At 31.6% G+C, this 7,281-nt stretch overlaps 1 long non-coding RNA gene across 1 annotated transcript; it reads left to right on the top strand.

Annotated features, from left to right (window-relative positions):
• The first annotated feature begins 350 nt into the window (after positions 1-350).
• Positions 351-4,339, top strand: LOC117125541. The gene is made up of 4 exons (XR_004448140.1): positions 351-715; positions 999-1,094; positions 2,180-2,469; positions 3,842-4,339. It is a non-coding gene; the product is annotated as an uncharacterized LOC117125541 (long non-coding RNA).
• Positions 4,340-7,281: the final 2,942 nt, after the last annotated feature.

Here is a 7,281-nt window from a genome sequence, read left to right as displayed (position 1 = left end):
ACATTTTGACTTTGACCTATTTTGGTGAATATCTCAATATGAGTTCACCAACGATGCACCTCTTTTCGTGGTAAGGCCTCACAAAATTTGATACTTCAAAAAGTTAGAGCCAGTCGAGCAGTAGCCTTCAACAATTAAGTTTGCTCCTAAATTGAAGAAGTAAATATTATAAAAAGGCCTAGGATAAAGAAGATTTTACAGCTTTTCATCATTTATGTAGTTTAGCTTATTCAGTTTATTAAAATTAACAACAGAAACATGATCACACTGTGGCGGAATCAAGGGGGGGGGGCAGCCGACCCGGCCACCCCCCCCCCCAAGATTTAAAAAAAAAAAAAAAAAAAAAATGAGGAAAAAAGAAAATTCTACTCAAATTTTGAGTTTAAGATTGCCATTTCCCCCCTCTAGGGGTGCCATAATCATATATTTTCTTCCCTCAGCCCCCATCCATTGTGGGGCTGAGGTAGTATAGACCATCCATCTGTGAAAGTCCCTCTGTGGGCCCCATCTATTGCAAATTCCTGGATCCGCCACTGGTGACACTACACTAAACAGCTCCAGGATGCAAAACAATACGCTACAGGTTTGCCAAGTAAGTCTGACAATTGAGGGCGCTTTAACAAAGAACACTTGAGGAATGGTAGAATTATTATCATCTTCTCATACCCAGCGGCAATCATCACAAATACTGAATCTGCAACTACTGTATAACCAAGTAGGTATCAAGAATAACGGTTAACCATAAACATAGAAATGCAGTTTATTAAACTTTTTATTATACTATTTTTATACCCAAAGATTGGCTAGTAATCAAAATTTTTGGAGTAAACTCTCCGTAAATCTATAAAAACTGATATATTTTTTGATCTGTGTCTTACTAGAAATTTATAGCTTTATTTAAATGAGGAATTGAAAAGTTAATCTTATATTGTTTTGCTTGGTAATGTTTGTATACTGTATTAATTGCATCTTAAGTTTTGATATATCATTTATTTAAGTTTACTTAATAACTGAAGAAGAATTTTTCTTGGACGATCTGAAAAATAGAAGTCTCGGGAATCACCACCAAGAAGCAGAACCGCCATCAGTAACTAGTAAGTTCATGCCAATCGGTAAGTGGCGATGAATCACTGTTGCAAGAATAATAAATAAATAATGTTTAAAATAAAAACAAGATTAATTTTCCCTTGATTCGTTTTTCTTATGAATTAACAATTAATTTTCAAATACATGGAAAACAATGTTGAATGAAGATGGGAAGGCTGTGTGGCCCAGTTTTTTGTAGAATAGAAAAATTGGAGATTTTTATAACAATGAGCTGTAGGATATTATACAAAGAAGATAATCTTTACTTAAACCTTGAATTAATCACAGTACCTTAGTGGACACTAAGTCAAGATCTTTCACTAATGTCATACGATGAAATCATAAAGTGGATTAGAGATTTAATACTACATAATGTCTAATAGATCTCCAATGGATTTATTAGTTAAAATCACATTTTCTAATAAACTTCCCAAACATGATTAAATTTAATATGAGTAAAGTAACTCGTAAAATAGAAAAAAAAACAAAACAAGCAGGCTGTATTTGAGTCCGTATCTTGTTCTTTATTAGAACTTTTGTAAGAATAAATAAATACAATCATTAGCTAACAATGAATAATTTATATTAAAACAAAATATTAACAGTGGACCAATAAGAAGAGAGTAAAAATAAAATCAAACCAATCAAAAAGGAAAGTAGGTAATTATATGTAATATGTAATATATTTACTATTTTAAATAGATTTTACATTTGTAATAAGAGTTTAAAAGAAGAAAGTAACTCATAAAAAAGACAAGCTGGCCACATTTGATTCTGCATCTTGTTCTTTATTAGAAAATTATTAAGAATAAAAAAATACTATCAAATACAATGAATAATTGATATGTAAACAAATATTAACCATGGACCAATGAGAAGAAAGTAAAGATAAAAATAAACCCATCAAAAGAGAAAGTTGGTCATTAATTATATAGTATATTTATGCTTTAACTAGATTTTATATTTGTTTTATTTGTTTTAAATCATTCATCAGTCTCCGCATTATCAAAACATCTTTCATCATATAAGAGAGCAATTATATTATAATGTAACGCAACTCTTGATACTCTTCGCATAACAATTTTTGTGTCAGATTATTTTTAGACACCGAGAGAAGGAATTCTGAAAAGATGATAAATGGGACGATCGGAAGGCAGCAAGAACATTAGAGAAACATCATCCACAGTGAGATCAAACTTACTGGTCTATACCCTATGGGAAGGATTGAATGTTTTAATGACGAAAAATGGAGAGAAAAATCGGTCAATGGTCGACGAAACTTTGACCAACCCCTGGAGAGTTGCTTTGTATGCGAAGCTAGGGAGCTACCCATCGTTGTTAATACACACAATCCATGGTATTACAGAAGATGTCATAATAAAAGTAGGTCGCACTGTGCCTTCTTGTAGAGTCACGTACATAGAAAATGGTGATATACATTATCATTGCAATCATAGGCAGAGATAGGGTACTGTAGACTCCATAATCCCACAGTAAACCACATATTAAATATAATCATACATACAAATAAAAATACTACTCTACAACTTCTGATCTGCCGCCAACAATACGTTCCACATACAATGCGGACGTAGCATAGATTTTTTGTTTTTCCATTTTTGTACGCAATAATTATACAAGGTCTAACTGTGATGCGATTGGGGAATATCGTAAGCGGTTGACATCTTTTACGGGTCGTTTACGATGGTTGGTAACATTTGTTGATAATCATCATCTGCAGACTGTAGAAACAGGACACATTTTTAGGATTTTACTTATGAGTTACTCTAAATCTTGATGTGAAAAGTGTGGCAGTTTGCCAACTGTGCTGGTTTTCAGGGTCTCTATCATCCCTCTTTTTTCACTCGGGCTTAGCATAATTCATTAGTAAGTAAGTATGTAAGTAAGTAATATTTATTGCTTTCCATGAAATCTTTACAAAGAGGAGACAAGAAATGATCATAGTGAGAAAAATAAACAAGCAGAATACATTACAAAATCAGAAAACTTCCATAAACCCACACACCCAATAAATAAATTAAACATAAAAAGCAGAGAACCCTAATAAACCTGAAAACTTGTCTCAAAAGGGGTCCCCAGAAAATAATAATAATAATAATAATAACAATAATAATAATGATATTAATAATAATAATAATAATAATAATAATAATAATAATAATAATAATAATAATAATAATAATAATAATAATAATAATTTGAGAAGGTTTTGGGACGTTTTTGTATGTTGGGAGTATAAGACAACCCGATTTATCATCGGAATTCCTACATTTTTCTGCTTGGTATGGTCTTGACACTGCTTCTAGCTGGCTAAAAATGGAGCCAAATGCAAGGTTTTCTTCCAAATAATATCATTTTATGAATTTTTAATTGTGCATCAAAATCTTATTTCACCATATTTAAAATCGCATTCATCCATACTAATATTTAGTAGGTTCATTGCAGTAGTAAATTTGTGTGTTATGGACAATCCGCACATAAGACGAACATGATGTAGTAAATCTAACATATGTATGTCATGCGTATAAGACAACCCCCTGTTTTTCCATCATAATTTGCTATTTTAAGCATTGTCTTATATGCAAGTACTGTATATACAGTAATAGTAATAACAGTAGTAGTAGTAGTAATAGTAATAATGTCACATATCCTAGTTGGATTATTTTGGTTTAAACAAATATATGAGCTGAAAATAATTTAAATTATGGAGGTTAAAATCCTTTCAATTTTTCAGAATATCTTGGAAAACTTGATGGAAATTTTCAATATGGTTTCGTGCATGAAAGGGAAGTTTAGAGCGACCAATCAGAAGAGCTGTTGTAAATATGATTGGCAGCTCATTGAAGTGTTAAGATTAGTCTGGTTTGGTAATAAGTGGGTCTATCATGGTACTCAGGTGATATAATGAAGCATACGTTTTAAAGATGTCATGTGATGTAAAGTTGGAAATGTTTCAGTTTTTTTAATGAATCATAAAGCTGCCCACACTGGGTTGCCATGAAAGTGAACTTTTTACGTTAACGCTGTTAACTATGCACAAGTCGTCCTAAGTTACCCGCAAATCGTTGATAAAAATTAAAATAAACAGATCTCTTAATTGGATGCTACAGTATATAAATTTAGTAATAGTTTGTCATTGTAGACATGAAACTTGCACACGCAAACTGTATGTATGTATATATATATAAAATCAAACGAGTAGGTGGCTGCATCGGCTTCAATAAAATAGTAATAAAACGCATACAGCAATCAGGACCTTAATTGCTGTCTCTTATACACATCTAGATGTGTATAAGAGACAGGTATATATACAGCAGGGGCTTAGCCAGAAAAAATGAAATTGGCCATCCGAAATGGAAGCCAGTGGGCGTGACCCTGAGCCGATGGGCAGGTCATGCCCACTCGGGGCCATTATGATCTTTAGAGGGCATTTTATGTTGAAATTTTGTCTTCAAAGGAATAGTCTTGAATTAGCTATCACAAAGATATTTCAGTTATAGACATAGAGACATAGATTGCGCACAGCTACGGTTAGTCACATTGTTTCTAGTTTATGCATCTTCATCTCTTGCCTTTATCTAGTGGAAAATGTGAACTTTTCAACGGGTAGGCAAAAGGGGGGAAAAAAGCCTTACATTTTTTGGAATCCCCATTGAATAATGGTATAAAAACAATGTATATTCAATCAATAAAGGTTGTTTTTATCAAACGTAAATATGATTTAGTTTTAGTTTAATGTAGCATTCGATGTCTCTGAGGAGAAAACCAATAAAATGATCTTTAGAAAATACATCTTCAAACTCAAAGGTAAAATCATCAATGGGCTTAATTTTGAAAAGAAGCCTATCTCGTATTGAAGTCCACTTTTTAGTTTGTAAAAAGTAGCCTCAAAAAGAAGCCCATGGCCCCCTTCTTTTAGAGATAGCATGGGCTTCTTTTCAAGATAGTCCAGTACATACACTGTACATGAATTACAAAGAAACAAAATAATTTTAAAACTTGCCTGGTTTATATATACTTAGTTTAGGTGACTTAATGTCCATGATACAGACTGATGTGGCCCTGTTTATTGTTGTATAGTAGTAATTACAAAAATTTACAGCATTCATTTTAAAAAGAAGCGTCCTCTTTACTTGGCAAAAGTAGCCTCGAAAAGATGCTTATTTCGAAAAGAAGCTCATCTTGATAAGCAACTCATCTAAAGTTCGCAAAAAAAAGAAACAGCCCAAGGCTTCTAATCGAGGTTTTATGATATGTAAACAAAGAAATGTGTGTACTGTTGTGACATTTTGATCCGGTGATAATGAAAAGATGATGACATTCCGGTTGTGGTCTTCATTTATATGTATTCAAATTAATATACCCAGATCTATGGCTTGCATTAAGTAAGTATTTTGCTTTCTGTCCTATTATTTCAATAACAATGACTAGTTAATTACATCAGGATGAAAAACCGTGGGTTGTTAATTATAATAAATTCTAATTACCCAACTCCGGGAGAGAGCTATACTTTAACAACGATAAATGATAATGTTGAAGTGTTGTTAATAATTTTAAACTTAATATTATTAAGGAACATTTTAAACATGCTGTTGTACATGGTCATGACACCAATTTTTAGTTTTCAGTCTTTATAATTTTAATATTTTAGTATTTTACTTTTCTTAGCTCAGTATGTATTTCAATATGTATGTATGTGTTTTAAGTTTCTTCATTTCATTTTTATCTTCTTGCAAAAATGGCCTTGTAAAAAACACCAATATGGTGATACAAGTTTTCTCCATTTTAAAATAAAGTTGTTATTATTATTATCATAATCCAAATGTACTGGCTTGTATTTGCTTGCTGTTTTTATGGTAAAGCTTTATCATTTATTCAAATCTTTGAATTTTTTTAATTGTTAAACTTTTAAATATTTTTAAGCTTTTAAATTGAAATTTTACACTTAATTGCAATGTATTTTATCGTCCATTTTTACACTAAATTTTATTTGTCTTTGTTTTTTTTTTTATCTTATTCTGATTTTTGACTTCCGTGTTTTGTATTCTCTATTTTAACGTATGGTCCTCAATGGAAATAAGGTTTCTTTTTTATCTTTCTTGGTTCATCCTTAGTATCATTTGTTTTCTCTGTCATTGTTTACTTTGTATATATATATATATTTACTGACACTGAATATATCAATCAATAATAATGATGATGATGATGATGATGACAACAACAAAAATAATGATATATATTGGGCTTTAAATAGTACAATACCTATATAATATTCACATTATAAGCTCTGTCATTGAAAACAACTGCCTATGAGATGCTTAGATTTTATATGTTAAAACTCATTATCAGTCCTTTGGAATTTAAAATTATCAGGATAGACACAAGAACATGGATGAAACGTGCTTATATCCCCAATGTTAACATTGGAAGCTAATGATCCACCACTGAACCACAAAAAAATGTAACAATGTTAGAGTCCATCCAGGAATTTTTAATTCCATAAAAGCTGTAGCAAGTTATATGTTTATATATTTGAATTATTATGCCCAAAACATGGTTAATACTTTGTAATTTCTTTTTTTTTAAATATAAAGTATCAATTCAAATGTTTCAGTGTTAAGATGAATGTGGTAATTTTTGATTAGGCAATCAAACCTCTACTTCAGATATAATAGGTACAAACCTCACAGAGGTTTTCATATAGAACACTTTGCTGTAACTTGCAGAAGATATCAACTAAGAAAAAAAAATGCGAATAGGTTGAAAACATTCTGTGATTGTGAAATAATGTCATCCTCTAAGGGCAGCGTACACACAACACTTGAAAGGCAGGCTAGGTATAAGATGCTATGTCTACATCGTTGCTGATGGATTTTCTTGTAACCATGCCACCATAATCGTTTGTCAAGTACCTAGAGTAAGAAACGAGGCAGCTAATTCCAATTGGCTGATTTTAGCAGACATATCAGGACCTTAATTGCACGTAAGCCCAAATAATATTTCTCTGAAGTGGAATATTTATACAGTAGTAGCCCTCAATGTTAACTTATTTTAACTACACAGCCTAATAACTATTGCTCTAACTAATTAGGTGATGACCCAGTTTACGGGTAAAGCTTTGTAAGAGAGAAAGATAATTTAGGAACCCTGAGGAAATGGCAGAAACGTGATGGG

The sequence above is a fragment of the Anneissia japonica genome, unplaced genomic scaffold (assembly GCF_011630105.1).
Source record: "Anneissia japonica isolate Jap-2015-1 unplaced genomic scaffold, ASM1163010v1 scaffold7731_len1735946_cov199, whole genome shotgun sequence".
Taxonomy (NCBI): domain Eukaryota; kingdom Metazoa; phylum Echinodermata; class Crinoidea; order Comatulida; family Comatulidae; genus Anneissia; species Anneissia japonica.
The sequence above is the reverse complement of the archived record's forward strand: the minus strand, read 5'-3'. Positions and strand labels throughout refer to the sequence as shown.